General features: G+C 37.7%; 1 long non-coding RNA gene across 2 annotated transcripts in view; it reads left to right on the forward strand.

The window, feature by feature from the left end:
* Positions 1–16,740, forward strand: part of LOC103886227 — a 77,096-nt gene that overhangs the window by 26,606 nt on the left and 33,750 nt on the right. For both annotated transcript variants that reach the window (XR_004175978.1, XR_004175979.1), the window contains one exon: positions 2,460–2,514. This is a non-coding gene — a long non-coding RNA (uncharacterized LOC103886227). The remainder of the gene's footprint in view (positions 1–2,459; positions 2,515–16,740) is intronic.

Here is a 16,740-nt window from a genome sequence, read left to right on the forward strand (position 1 = left end):
AAATAGTGAAAGCAATCATGAGCAAAAAGAACAAAGTCTTCACTTTGTTTTGCCTACTGCTGCTGGGGTGAGCTCTGTGAAACAGGAATCTGATTATGTCAAGTTCTTTGCTTAAAAACTTTAAGTGGTATTCTCATTGCCTGAGAAGAAAAGGCCAAGTTCCTTGGTATGGATTTGCACTCTGACCTCAGATTAATTTTCCAGTTTCTACTCCTTCTCATAAGTCCTAGGCTGTCCACATTTGTCCTTTTGTCAAACTTCTACTCACTCATCCGTAACCTCTTCAATGACCTCCTGAGCATAGTTCACTATGTGTCTGTAGCACTGTAATCTGCTTATCTACCATATCACTTTACTACAGTTATTTTTGTGTCAGTGTACTGTACTAAATGACAAAGTCTTTGAAGGATTCTAAACTGGAAGCAGCTTTTGTTTAAATTATCTCCAACACTGAAACTCCATCCTTCTTCCTAGGGAGTTGTTTTTGTTTAGTGTTGCATCTTCCCAAGGACTTCTATGTTCAAGATCTTTTCACAAACTTAGAATTACTTTTTGGAGCATTCAGGGCAAGCAGAATTATATCCAGTTCACAGTCAAAGAGTCTGAAGCACAGATGCATGAAGTGCTTGTTTCAAAATAATTAAAGTACTGGGATTATGAAAATTCTCACCTCTGCCTATTCGTATCCATTCTACTAGTTGTCCACATGAACGATTACATATAATTGCTTTCCCGTCTATAAAATTCTAGCCATATAAGAAGTTGAACTCAAGTCATGGCCTGTTTTTTTAGACTGACTATCTATAAACTCAGTAAAATAGAATTTCTTTATATAGTTCTTTCTAAGTTAGCCAGGAAGATGGGTAGTTGTGATGATGGCTTGTTCTCTGTACTCCACCAGGTAGTATTACTGAGCTTTCTTTGGCTCTAGTCTGTTGATTCTGAGGGCTCTTGGATATGGGTGGTGGTTTCTACCATTGCTGCTGCCTTGTTTTTCTTGCCTTGACCGCAGGGCTGCTGTCTGTAAGTGTCTTCACTTCTCCCACTGCTCTGGTAGCAGGGTCAGTGGTCCAGTTCTCAAACTGACAAATATTCTTCCCCAGGGTATAAGAATTTGGGCCTATAAAATGTAACCTGAGGACACGAGGGACCTTACTCCTGTAACTCAAAGTTATCACCCTTTAGCAGTGATCAGTTTAGGGTGACATCCCCATACTTTAGGGTAAATTCCCTATATTTTAGTGGGAGCTTCCTATACTGGGGCTATTGCTTGCTTTTTTTCAGTGCATTAATCTTGAACATTATACCGATAGTCCTGTTCATTATTTTTTCCAAGATTCTTTAGGAGTCTGATACATGTAGAATTTTTATTTGATTTTGTTTAAACCAACAATTATTGAACACCTATTAGACCTCAGGCACTGTGCTAGACTATATATAGAGTGTTCCATTTAATAGTCTCAAAACACAGGGATATTCCTGTTAGCCCTCTGTTACAGATGAGAAAACCTAGCGTCTGAGAGTTAAATAACTTGCCCAAAGTATCAAAGCCACTAAGTGGCAGATCTGGGACTGAAACTCAGGTCTGTCTGATTCCAGAGCCAAAGTTCTTTCTTATGCTTCATGCTACATCCCAGTACATGTGCCACCATGCTGTATAAGGCTTCAGAGGATTCAGCAAATGTTATCCTGAAGTTAGCATTTAGGAGTTTACTGGGAGACTATTCCTGCTACTACCACAAGTGCCGGTAAAATCTATAAGATTCGTAAGAAATTGTGAATGTCAATAAAAGTTAACCTTCTGTACATATTTAATTTTTTCTCTCCTTAACTACAAACATAGGGGAAAGACAGACTACTTTTTACAACTTAACTTTCTAAGTGACTTAGACATTTTTGAGGGCTTCTTGTCTTCTCTATTTTCATGAACCCTCTAAGGGCTATCATGCTAAAAGTGATGATTATTCTTTCCAGATGTTGGAGTTTTGATTGCAAGGAGAATAGGAGCAGTTAAGTGATGGTGGTGGAGCTGGCATTGCTTAGTGGAAAATATTCAGACACCACCACGAAAACCTGCCAAGTCTCTTGCATTTTATTTGTATTGATATGTTTTTGGCTCAATCAACTCTGCCTGAGGTTGTGGGAATGATTAGAATGATCAAGCAAAAACACTCTGGGGATATTTCCCCCTTCTTACTATGATTCCTGAGTATTAAGCAGGTTAATGACAGGACCAATTCTGCATTTAGGTAAGAGAGTGAACAAAATACACACCCTCAGTGGCTATTTTAAGTATCTTAAGAAATTGTATACCTCAGTAAGTAAATGATTAGAAGAAAATTCGGAATATTTAAATGAATAGTTGCCTATAAAACTACCATTTTGTGATTTAAGAAAATCAATGATTCACCATTAAATCGTATTAATTTTTAGAATTTTGTCTTCTGCTTTAAAAAAAGGACTTCAGAAGATGGCTGACTAACAGCAGCTAGTGTGCACTGCTCTCTTGGAGGGGTGAGTAAATACAGCACTTTCAACTGAAACATCCAGCTACACGTATTGGGATTCATCAAGAAAACAACTTGACCCATGGAGAATAGAGAAAAGCAAGGCAGGATGACTGCCCATTTGGGAGTGACTTGGAGCCTGGGGAGCCTCCTCTGCCTAGGGAAGCAGTGAGTAAGTGTGCGACTCTGGGGACTCACGCTTTTCCCATGTATCTTTGAAAACCTCGGGTTAGGAGATCGCCTTGTGAACGCACCCCACCAGGGCCTGTGGTCTGACATACAGAGCTATGTGGTGTCTTGGCAGAGCAGCTGCTTTGGCACATGCAGAGCCCCAGGAGCTTTAGAAACTCAGGCTTCCCAACAAAAGTGGTTGCAACCCTAGCAAAGAGGGAGGATAGAGCCCCATATATATCCCTAGGAAGGGGGTTGAATACAGGGGGCTGAGCAGTGATGGTCTGCAGGTCCCACTTCCAAGACACCTCACAGGATAAGACCCACTGGCTTGGGAATCCAGCCATGCACAGGTAGCAGTGTTACATCTCCCTGAGATGAAGCTCCCAGAGGGAGGGGTAGGCTGCTATCTTTGCTGTTTCATAGCCTTAGCTATTATTGCCTTCAGTTCAGCTGCCCTAGAAAAATGCAGCCAGACTCTTTTTGTATGTGGGTTCCTGGCCCTGCTTCTCCTCATTAGGCGGGACCTCCTGACCAGGGTCACCAGCCAACCTTGCCAGTGTTTTCCAGCTGGCAGGGGTTCTAAGCCTCCTTGGGATGGAGATCCCAGGGGGAGTGGTGGGCCACCATCTTTGCTGTTTTATAGCCTTAGCTGTTGTCTTTGGGCTTTAGGGAGTCCAAGGTGACTAGGGACTGGAGCAGTACCTCAGCACAGTGCAGCAGCTCTATAGAGAAGTAGCCAGACTGCTTTTTCAAGTAGGTCACAGATCCCATTTCTCTTCACTGGTGCAATCTGCTGATCAAGGTCTACAACCACCCCTGCTGGTGTTTTCCAGCCAGCAGCAGTTTCAAACCTCTCTGGGATGGAGCTTCCAGAGGGAAGGCTGTGCTGCAATCTTTGCTGTTTGGCACCCTTAGCCATTGTTGCTTTCAGGCTTTGTAGATTCTGAGGCAAACAGTGACTTGAGCAGACCCCCCAGCAAAGCCAGCTGCCCTACAGAAAAGTGGTCAGACTACTGTTTATGCAGGTCCCCAATCCCATTTCTTCTCACTGGTTGGGATCTCCTGACTGGGGTCTCCAGCCATTTCCTATTGGTGGGTTTGGGTTGTCCACAGGTCTGTACCTCCTGGGATGGAGTTCCCAGAAAAAGAGGAAGGCTGCCAGGTTTGCTGTTTCACAGTCTTCACTGTTGATACCTTCAGGTGCTGAAGAATCTGAGGTGACTAGGGACTGGAGCAGATCCATGGCATACTGCAGCAGCAGTGGAAAAGTGGCTAGACTGGTTTTTACGTTTATGGGGTCCCTGATCCCATATCTCCTCACTGGGTGGGTCCTCCCAACCTGGGCCTTTAGCTGTCCCCCACCAGGGCTACCAAGCCAGTACAGCTCTGCAACTCCCAGGGACAAAGCTCCAAGTAGGAGGGGTAGGTTGTCATCTTTGCTGTATTGCAGCCCTTACCCTTGCTGTCTCCAGGCTATGGAGAGTCCATGGGGACCAGGGGCTAGTCCAGATCCATAGCATGCAGAACAACCTCATGGAAAAGTGGCTGGACTAGTCTCTACACAGTTCCTAGTTTTCATGTCTCCTCACTGGAAAGGGTGGCCCTACCTGGGACTCCAGAACAACTACCCTGCCCTCACTTGACCACTTCAATTATAGTCAGCCCAGAAGTTAAAAGAACATCCACATGCAGCAATAAGAAAGAACCAATGCAAGGACTCTGGTAACTCAAATGCCCAGAATATCTTATGTCCTTCAAATGACTGCACCAGTCCTCTTACGAGGGTTCTTAACCAGGGTGAGTTGGCTAAAATGACAGAAATAAACATCACAATATGGATAGGAATAAATATCATTGAGATTCAGGAGAATGGCCGAAACTCAATCCAAGGAAACTAAGAATCACAATAAAATCTCACAGGAGTTGACAGACAAAATAGCCAGTATAAAAAAAGAATCTAACTGATCTGATAGAGCTGAACAACACACTACAAGATTTTCACAATGCAATTGTCAGTATTAATAACAGAGTAGAACAAGCTGAGGAAAGATTCTTGAAACTTGAAGACGGTTCTCTAAAATAAGGCAGACAAAATATGAGAATGAAAAGGAACAAAAAAACCTCTGAGAATATGGGATTATGTAAAGAGGCCAACACTATAAATCATTGGCATCCCTGAAAGGGACGGGGAGAAAGCAAACAACTTCAAAAACATATTTCAGAATTTCATCCATGAAAACTTCCCCAACCACACTAGAGAGGTCAACAGTCAAATTTAGGAAATAAAGAGCACTCCTGCAATATTCTACACAAGAAGATCATTCCCAAGACACATAATCGTCAGGTTTTCCAAGGTCAAAATTAAAGAAAGAATATTATAGGCAGCTACAGAGAAAGGGCAGGTCATGAACAAAGGATTTCTGTGGACCTCTCAGAAGAAACCCTGCAAGCCAGAAGAAATTTGGGGCCTATATTTAACATTCTTAAAAAAATACATATCTTCAGTCAAGAATTTCATATCCAGCCAAACTAAGCTTCCTCAGTGAAGGAGAAATAAAATCCTTTTTGCATCAGCAAATGCTGAGGGAGTGAACAACCTTACAAGTGATCTTGAAAGGAGCACTAAATATGAAAAGGAAAGTGACTGTTACCAGCCACTACAAAAAACACACTTAAGTACACAGACCAGTGACACTATAAAGCAACCACACAAACAAGCTTGCATAATATCAAGCTAATAGCATAATGACAGGATCAAATCCTTACATACAAATACTAACCTTGAATGTAAACAGGCAAAATGCCCCATTTAAAAGGCACAGAATGGCAAGCTGGATAAAAATTCAAGACCCAATGGTATGCTGTCTCTAAGAGACCCATCTCACAAGCAATGCCAGCCATACGCACCAAATAAAAGGATGGAGGTAAATCTAGCAAGAAAATGGATATCAGAAAAAAGCAAAGGTCACAATTCTGATTTCAGACAAAGCAGATTTTAAATCAAAAAATATCAAAAAGGACAAAGAAGGGAATTACATGATAGTAAAGGGTTCAGTTCAACAAGAATACCTAACTATTCTTAATATATACGCTTCCAACACAGGAGCACCCAGATTTATAAAGAAAGTTCCTAGAGACCTGTGAAGAGACTTAGATTCCCATATGATAATAGTGGAAGGCTTCAATACTCCATTGACAGTATTAGATCACTGAGGCAGAAAATAAAGAAAGATATTCAGGATCTGAACTCAACATTGGACCAAATGGATCTAATAGACCTGTACAGAACTCCCCACCATAAAACAAAAGAGTACTCATTCTTCTCACTGCCACAGGGTACACACATTAGAACTGACCACACAATTGAACATTAAACAATCCTCAGCAAATACAAAATAACTGAAATATACCAAACACCACAGCACCACAAAAATAGAAATCAGACTTTAAAAAATGGCCCCAAACCATGCAATTACATAGAAATTAAACAGTCTGCTCCTTAATGACTTTTGGGCAAATAATGGAATTAAGGCAGAAATCAAGGAGATCTTTGAAACTAGTGAGAACAAAGATACAACATACCAGAATCTCTGGGGCACAGCTAAGGCAATGTTAAGAGGGAAGTTTATAGCACTAAATGCCCACACCAAAAAGTTAAAAAGATCTCAAATTAGCAATGTAACATCAGAACTAAAAGAACTAGAGAAATAAGAGGAAATCTACCCCAAAGCTAGCAGAAGACAAGAAAACCAAAATCAGAGCTGAACTGTAGGAGATCAAGACAGAAAAAACCATTAAAAGACCAACATACTCAGGATTTGGTTTTATGAAAAAAGTGATAAGATAGGTTGCCAGCTGGACTAATAAAGAAGAAAAGAGAGGAGATACAAATAAACACAATTAGAAACCACAAAGGGGATGTTACCACTTATCCCACAGAAATACAAATAAACCACCAGAGAATACTATGAATACCTCTATGCACACAAACTAGGAAACCTAGAAGAGATGAATAAATTTCTGGACATACACACCCTCCCAAGACTGAACTGGGAAGAAATTGATTCCCTGAACAGACCAATAATGCACTCTGAAATTAAATCAGTAATAAACTACCAACTAAAAAAAGCACAGGACCGAATGAAGTCACAGCCAAATTCTACCAGATGTACAAAGAAGATCTGGTAGCATCCTTACTGAAACTATTCCAAAAAACTGAGGAGGAGTGACTCCTCCCCAACTCATTCTATGAGGTAAGCAACATATTGATACCAAAACCTGGCAGAGTTCACACACACAAAAAACATCAGACTAATATTCTTGATGAACATTGATGCCAAATTTCTCAATAAAATACGGAGAAACAGAATTCAGTAGCACATAAAAAAGTTAATCCACTGTGATCAAATAGGCTTTCTCCCTGGGATGCAAGTTTGGTTCTACATATGCAAATCAATAAATGAGATTCATTATATAAACAGAAATAAAGATAAAAATCACCTAATTATCTCAATAGATGTAGGAAAGTCTTTTGATAAAACTCAACATTGCTTCATGTTAAAAATGCTCAGTAAACTAAGTATTGAAGGAACATACCTCAAAATAATAACAGCCATCTATGAAAAACCCGGAGCCAACATCATACCGAATGGGCAAAAGCTGGAAGCATATCCCTTGAAAACCAGCAGATGACAAGGATGCCCTCTCTCAACACTCCTATTCAACATAGTAGTGGAAGTCCTGGCCACAGCAATCAGGCAAGATAAAGAAATAAAGGGCATCGACATAGGAAGAGAGGGATCAAACTATCCCTGTTTGCAGACAGCATGAATTTATATCTAGAAAACCACCATAGCACGTGCCAAAAGCTTCTTGTGCTGATAAAAAATTTCAGCAAAGTTTCAGAATACAAAATCAACATACAAAAATCTCTAGCGTTCTTATGCACCAAAAACAGGTAAGATAAGAGTCAAACCAGTAACACAATCCCATTCACAATTGTCACAAAAGAATAAAATACTTAGGAATACAGCTAACCAGGGAGGTGAAAGATCTTTACAATGAGAATTGCAGAACACTGTTCAAAGAAATCAGAGGTGACACAAAGAAATGGAAAAATATTCCATGCTCATGGATAGGAAGAATCAATATCATTATAATGGCCATACTGCCAAAGCAATTTACAGATTCAATGCTATTCCTGCAAACTACCAATGACATTCTTCACAAAACTAGAAATCAGGATCCTAGAAACTAGGATCAGAACAAATAACTATTGGGTACTAGGCTTAGTACCTGGGTGACAAAATATCTGTATAACGAACCTCTGTGACACACGTTTACATATATAACAAACCTGCAAATGCACTCCTGAACCTAAAATAAAAGCTTAAAAAATTAAAAAAGCACTTCAAATCCTGTTAATTTCTGTACAAACCAGAGATACTTTCCCTCTCCTAATAATAGGCTTCTATTTATTTCAGCGGTAACAACACAGCTTGCTTTTCCATCTTTCCTGGAGTTTCTAGTGGGAACCAACTTTTAAATCATCAGTGTTTCTCCTGCTGAATTACTTTGCCAGTCTAGAAGCTGACATGTATCATAAAAAAGCTGGTGCAATTTTAACTGTTACTGTATGCTGAGTTTTAAGTGAAAGACATTTCATTTTCTCCATTTTCTGCAGGGACACATTTGTAACCCAACTGTACTCTGATTTCCAAAGTTAAGTTAGTCTTTTTATCCATGATACAAGAAGGCTAGTATTACATTGTGGTATGTGTGTGTTCAGCTGATGCCCAGAGAGGAAACTTCTACCTCAGATTCCTGTATTTTGTCCCTGGTTTCTGTTACATAGAAGACAAAACGGGAGAGAGAAAGGAACTATATATATCATCAGCCTAAACGTTTAGCTGTCAAGGTGATGTTTTTTCACTCAAATCAACTTCAGTTTTTCTACTATTGGGAAATAAGTTTGGGTAACAAGATACAAACTGGAAAAATTTTTCTTTGTGTATAGTTTTTTCAGAATAGTTGTTAGCAAATCCCAGCCATCTTTTTGCAGTCTCTAGGGATTCTGGATTCAAGAAGAAAGAACGGTTTGAAAAACAATTTTATAAATTCAATTTTATTAGTAAAAGTGTTCCAGAAGAGGCAGCACAACAAATGTGAAGACTATGTAGTCAGACAAGTTCAGATCTGAATCCTGGTTCTGCCATTTACTAACTGTCAATGTGGCCAGACGATTTCACTCCAGAAGCCTCAGATTCCTCACCTGTAAAATGACAAAACAAATCTATACCTTTCAGAATCATTATGAGAAATCAATGTCTGCAGATTTAGGCAAGAGAAGGCCTCTCAAAAATAGAAAAATATTTAGCACATTTAAATAATATTTAGATAATATAAAAGTTGTTATTACATAGGTTGACTTTGCAATGTGAACTATATTATAGTAGGCAAAAGATGAATGCTGCCTGGGCATGGTGGCTAATGCCTGTAATCCCAGAATTTAGGGAGGCTGAGGTGGGAAGATTGCTTGAGCCCAGGAATTCAAGACCAGCTAGGGCAACATAGCAAGACTCCCTCTCTACAAAAAATAAAAAAATGAGCTGGGCATAGTGGCTCATGCTTGTAGTCTCAGCTACTGAGGAGGCTGGGGTGGGAGGATTGTTTGAGCCTGGAAGATTGAAGCTGCAGTGAGGTATTGTCACACCACTGAATTTAAGCCTGGGTGACAGAGCAAGACCCTGTCTCAAAATAAAATAAAATAAAATAAAATAATAACAAGATTGATGCTATGCAGTCTAAAATGTGGACATAAATCTTCCTCCCTATGGTCACTGTTGTGAATAATAATACTAATAATACTAATAGCTGTCATCTATTGTGTTAGTCTGTACTCGTTATGGTACAAACAATACGTCATTTCAAAACTATCCTAAGGGGTAGCTTATGTGATTCCAAACAATGAGCTTATATAAAATTAAAATTAGAAAATTTATTTTGCCATTGTACAGTCATAGCTGGTGGATTTTTATAAAAATAAGTTGGACTAACTCGATACTCTTCAGAGGTTTTGTATAAATGGTTCTAATCAAGTGGGAAAAGTTCCAGAAAAAATACAACTGTAAATAGAATCTCAATGTTTTGTTTATTCACTTTTAAAACAGGTGTATGTTTGAAAGGATAAATCCTAGGACTTACCTATCAAGTTTCCTAGGATTGTGAACAATGTGAACTGAATGACGTTAGCAATGCCAAACTCTGTGAGGAAGCCAGAAGTAGCTTTCATCTGCTCATTACCAGGCAGTTGCTTGAAATAGGCAGATAACACCTACTTAGTAGGTACTTATTATAGCAGGCACCTAATAATACCTGCTGAATGAAATCTCTTGAATAAATTAATTAGTTTTTAACATGGAAAAAATACCCATGTGAATCACTTTAAAATAATTTTACTATTGATAATTTTAAAGTTTCAAAACCTTTTTAAATACTTGAAGCTTAAAATAGCTTTTGAGGCTATTCTGAATCTTGCCAAATAATATTTGATTTTGTCATTGTTTTAATGTAAAAAATTTTTTAAATGTGAGAAAATGCACTCCTAAGAAAATTGCATTTTTGAATCTTATGTGTAAGTATATGAAATGCTATATTTATAAAGCTAGTTACATCATAAGCAGCCAAAAAAAAAAAAAAGGAGTAAAATAAGCAACATTCTAGTAAGCTTAAGTATTGGGTGTAATCCAGTTTTTATGTTTTCTAGGCTAAACACAGAGTAAAATAAAAAGCATAATGAAAAATAGGTTATATATTACAGTGCTTATAAAGTTCTAAATCCTGCAAAGTGTTTCATTTACATTATATTTCTTATTCTTCACAATAACCCTGTGAGGTAAGCATTGCTATCTTTCCCGTTTTACAGTTGGGAAAACTGAAACATGCAGGTCAAAAGAGTTGCCCAAGGTCACATTGCCGGCAAGTGGCAGAATCGGGATTAGAGGACAGGTGTCTCTGACTCCACATCCCCCAATCCTGTTTGCCTGTTTTGCCAAGAGTTCAGCCTGAGCTTGGTGGGCAGAGCACCTGCCAGACTTGATTTCTACGGTATGCAGAGATGAGGTCATTGATCAGTATATTGAACCCAACTAGCAAAATATCTTGTTCACTCTAAAGTATCCAACATTTTTTGGCAGAAGGAATATCTACATACCTTCTCAAGAGAATAAAATAAAAGAACCTCTAGGTTTTAAAAAAATGGATGTCTGCATAAAACAAAACTCCATTTGATACTAAATTCTTTTTAAAAATAAGCTATTACAGGAGTCAAGCTGAATACTGAGGAGTTTCATAAACTATTTAATACGAAGTTTGGTTTCAATTTAATATTTTGCTCAGTCTAGGAGTTTTCAAAAATGACATCCATCTGGTTATTGTCCTCCTGTGTGACTAGACTAAAATACGGAGCAGACAATGGTTTGGAATCTGCAATAGCACCTGAAAAGCATTCAGAAAGCACTTTTCTCCTATATCCATTAATGCAAAATTCCAGTTTCATTTTCTTCATTTTAAATGGATCTCTGTGTAAAAGTAGGGAAATTTAAATGCAAAAATAGTTTGTATGCAACATTAGATTGAAATTTTCATTATATGAAAGCAAATATTAAAGTCAAAAGGACTATACAGTAATAGCTCTACAGTGATTTTTTTCTCCCTCACTGCATTTTTAATGTTATTTTCATATTACATTACCCTCTATACTAGAACATATATCAAATTAAAAAAACACACCAATAATGGGATAGTGAGAGAAATAGACTTTGCTTGTTGGCAGTGTGAGAAAGATTCATTGGTTTTGAAAAACTCAAGCAAATAATTTTAATGTCTGCTCATTTATATTTCAAGAACTCTTTTCTCTAAGCATACTCAATTAGCTAAACCCAATTGTCTTATCTTGTGTCTCTGCATCTTTATTTTAAAAATAATGTGAATGGATTGAATAATCTTATATTTACTGTAGAAGCACTAAAGAAAGTCAAAATCAAGTAGAGTAATCAAAAGAATGCACAGTATTTTAATAACTAGGCTGTGAAAAACAGCACCTATGTTTATTCGGCGATCTTATTCTCAGACAGAACTAAATGGATTTACAAACTTTCCAAAATAAGCACAAACCAAAGAAGAAAAATCGCCCTCAGGCTTAGCAAAAGCATGAGACTTCTAGCTTAATAGGTAATTGTTTTGGAAATTTATGTTTCTAAAAGTTGGGGGAGCAAAATGCAAGCACCATCTCAACCATAGCTAATTTAAAACAGTTGGTGAATGAGCTGATTTTGGCAAAAAGAAATGAGTTGCAACACTGAGATGACTGGTGCAGAACTCAGAAAGAAGTCCAAGGAAGTAAATATTTCTTTGCCTTGTGGGCAATTAATTTTAGCCAGACAACTGCATGAAGGATGGTAGTATCCAGATTACTCTCTTTGAGACAAGTAGATAACTACCCTTTTAAGGCAATAGTGTTCTCTGAAAAGCAAAACAAAACAAAAAAAATGAAAAACAAACAAACAAAAAACCTGGTTCTCAAATATGCTGACTCTCTAAGCACTACATTTTTTTTTCTTCCAAGGAAGGACCTACAGAATTAGGTATGATTACTTTAAAAATTAATTTAACTTATTTCACTGAAATGTGATAATTCTGCTGGCAAGAAGAAGAGGAAGGAAAATGCTGATGGGAGAACAAAGTGTTAAAACTTTTCTGGAAGACAATTTGTTAACACTACCAAAATCCTTAGTGTATGTACAGATTTTATCTCAGTGATTTCACTTTTAGGGAATTAACCAAAGGAATAGCCAGAGATGCAGACTAAAAATGCCAACTAATAAGAAAACGGTTTTTTGAAAAAGATAAATTTATACAGGAGAATACTTTGGAGCCAGATTCTGAAAAATGTTTCTTGACATAAAAAATAATTTCAATATTTTACTATGCTGCTATGGGGAAAAAGAGCAGACCAAAACTAGTATATAGAATATATATCGTTTAAATAAAAACAAAATAAATACATCCTATGTTTTTTCTCTTTTTGCAATGTGGTGAGGGTGGTGATTGATGATCTGCAAACCACAATAGGGAAAAAATAATAAACACTGCAAATGACTGAGATTGCCTTTGACTGTGATGTGTGGTAAACCCTCTGACCTCAGGTGATTTGGGAGCCAGAGCCTGCGAACAGTGCTAGAATTACATTCGTGAGCCATTGCACTGGGACATTGATTCGTATTTGGAGTGGTCCAAACTCTTAGATACTATGTTTGTGATAATACTGTCTGGTACTGATATTTGACTATGGGATGCTAGATTTTGATTTCAGAATTAGCTTTTACATATAATAAACGCTTCAAATGCCATTAGATACACCAAGACGCAAGCTCCTTTGTTTCATTTTGGCATTCAACACTGTAGTGAGATTTTGCACTCTATAAATAGAATCACTTTTCTAATCCAGAACCACCTCTAGGTTGCTCCATTTGAAAAGCATTGTCAAATTATCAGCCACTGTTGGCATGGCCAAACATGAAATGGCCATGGAATGGACAATAAAGCATATTTTGTTTTACAAACCTTCACATAGAACTTGTTAGGTAGCTTGCAGCAACCACCGAATTGCTTTGAGATCTTTGCTTCTATCTTTTCATGATGTATCGAAAGTTCTTGTACTTCAGTGCATTGATATTAGTGTAGTTGTTTATAAAAAAGTATTTTACTTTAAAGCAGTCTCAAATTTATGGAGAAATTGCAAGAAAGAATACAAATAACTTTTTTTTTCTGCATTATTTGAGAGCAGATAGCCTTCATGATGCCCTATCATTCTTGGACACTTTAGTGTGTATTTCTAACTAATGAGGATGATATCCTAATGAACCACAATAAAATAATGAAATTCTGAAATTAACATAGACACATTACTACCATCTAATCCTCAAACACGATTCAAGTTTCATGAATTATCCTGAAAATGTCCTTTGTAACCAAAAAGGTCCACATGAAAACCACACATTACCATTTAGTTGTCCTGTATGACTTTTCAATTTCCTTCAACTTTTCCTTATTCTTTCCTTGACTTTCATGACTATGATGATTATAGGGCAGTTACTTTGTGGAATGTCCTCACTGCATGTTTTTCTTATGTTTTCTATTGATTAGTTTCTGTTTGTGTGTCTTTGGCAGGACTATCACAGAAGTAGTGCTGGCTTATTCTCATTGTATCCCATCAAGATTTCTGTTTGTCCCATTACTGGTGATGATCACTTTGATTATTTGATTAGGAAAGTATCTGCCAGCTTCTTTTTGTAATCAATTACTTTTTATAATTAATAAATGTTTTATGCAGAGGTACTTGAGGTGAGCTAGACATCTTTTTCCTTATCAAGCTTCTTATTTAATTTATTTGTAAGAGTGTAAACTCATGGGTTTCTATTTTGTTCAAAGGGTTGGGATTCAAATCTATAATTATTTATTTTGAAGCTCAAATTGTCCCTTCTATTTGATAGAAGAAATCCCCTTCAAGCTGGCTTCTATGTCCTTTGAAATATTCTTTGAGCACTTCCTTGCTTTCTGGCACAACAAGAAGTTCCAGGCTCATCTTGTCCTTTCCTTCCTCAGCTCTGGAATCATCCATTTCTGCAAGGATTCCTGAGTCTTTTTATTAAAGAATAGTATTTAGAAACTAAAATCTTGGTGCTAGGTAACTTCATTGTCACTGTAATGCTGCTGCTCCAAGGCCCTTTGCGTTAACAGAGCTGGAGAATATATAGATACATATTAGTATATTTGTATTTTTTTCTATGTCTGTTTATATGTTGAAACTACAAGTTCACAGAGATATCTACAATTCCAATCCACAGGAATCATTTTAGCTCTTTCTCTTTCCATATTTGTGATTTCTCTTTCTGTATTTCTATATTTTCATTCTGCAACAACTGAGAAATTAATTCCCAGTAGCCTCAATATATTTACTTATTTGCTCAACTCCCCAGAGTATAACAGATTTCCTGATGCCAACACCTTTTCCATCGAGGATGGTATATGCACCTTGCTAGTGCTTTGACATATGGACATCCTCCTTACCCTGCTTTGGATTTGACATCCCATTCTGGATTGCACCCATATATGGAGACTGTCCTCTTTCCATTACCTCTGAAACCCCTTGCCTGGGCATCCTTCTTCAGGGATACCTTCCTCACTTTGCTCAAGCTTTGGCAACACACCTTGGGCTGTCTCCCAGCAGGGACTTTCTCTTCAACTATCTTGACCTCTCATTGGGCTGCCATGCTCACTCCTCATTCTACTCATGCTTCAACATTTCCTCCAGGATTCTCGTTCCTCCACAGCCCCTATGCTAATGCTTACCTTGCTCAACCCCACCTAAAAGCTTTTGGGTTAGAAAGGAGAGACAAAAGAAGAAAAGAAGTAGAAGAAAAAAAAAAGGGTCACTCTTAAAATTCAGGTCTGAGAAATGGCCAGCAAGCATTCTCTCTCTGGACTACTCTGCGTTTCTTATTAGATGAGGGGGAAATTATTAGAACTCTTATTAGAGTGTGGGTAGCTTGACTGAACAAGCTGTCAGAATAATGGCCAAGGAACAAGGATTCAGTGGGCAATTTCATAGCATGTTAAGAAGAATAATAGCCAGTACTTATTGGGTATTCATTTGCTAGACACTTGTTATAATATTTAGTAATTTTCATGATAGGTGGGCATTATTCTGACCATTTTATAAAACAGGAAACAGGTTTGTAGAGATTCACCCACTTGCTAATGATCAATAGGAAAGGTCTAAACCAGGGCTCTGATCCAAGTCTGACTGACTTTTATAATTGTTGTTTCTTTTACCGCACATGATTATTAATGGTAATTTGGGAAAGTGAAGTGATAGAAATAATTCAAAAATTATATTTTACTTTAATATGGATTTGTGTACAGGTGTTTCTGAAGTTCTTAATTCTTTCAACAAAGGAACAAGGTTGTTCTGGGAAAAGCAGATTCAGGAGTTGCTGGCCAACTTCCTAGTTCTTACCTTAGCTCTCTGTTATGAAAAAAAAAGATTCTGAGAAGGAGCATTCAGACAGTTATATGTCAACTGCAAGGAAAGAATGATCCATAAAGACAACAGGCAGAAATGGGGCCAAGGAAATGAAGCATATTTACACTGGTCCTTTAGAGCAATCTGTCTGTATGTGGATGATATTAATCCCTAACATGGAAGTGGTAGAAAGAGCAGGCTAATATATAGTTGTATCATTACCTCATTTTGATTCCAAGGGCCTCCTTTTTAACTTCTGTTGAGCAGGTGACAAGTGAGATGACAATTTCAACCAGTGTGTATATCTGCAGTTAGATGATGGCTCTAGGGGCACTGAGAGCCTGCATTTTGTCAGTTTCCCCTCTACATCTGCATGGAAGTGGAGTGTAAAATTATTCTAGTGACCTGTATATCACATAATATTGCAGACCACCTGCCAGTTGTCCCACCATAAGCATCACAACAGAGACAGCATCCTTCTGTTTCCAGGATCTTGCTCTAGTCTGGCGTTGGCACCTGTTGTTTATTTAGATCATTCAAATAGTGTGATTTAACTTTCTACAACAAATGGAATATAGCTTTAGGCTTTATGCTTTCCCTCATATAAACAACAGTAAACAAATCCATGATTTATTCAGAAAGAATTTATAGTTGTCTTTCTCTCAATTATAAAGAATGAAGCATTTGTAAATGAAAACATGATCCTCACCCAGACTTATAAAATGAATTCTACCAGACAACATAGACAACACATTTATGACACTTTGTGGGGTCTTACAGAATGTTTGAAACTGAGTGGCCTAGGAGAGGAGGCCAGAATGGATTCAGCTGTAGGAGGAGGGAATAAAATCTAGAGGTATGTTCTCAAGGTCCCTTTCCATTTGTGTGGTTCACTTAAATTGTCTTCTTTATTTCTGATGATGTAATGTCACTTGGCATTTATGTTAACTTTTTATGAGGTACACATTGCTTTTT

Source organism: Papio anubis, chromosome 1 (assembly GCF_008728515.1).
Source record: "Papio anubis isolate 15944 chromosome 1, Panubis1.0, whole genome shotgun sequence".
Classification (NCBI taxonomy): Eukaryota; Metazoa; Chordata; class Mammalia; order Primates; family Cercopithecidae; genus Papio; species Papio anubis.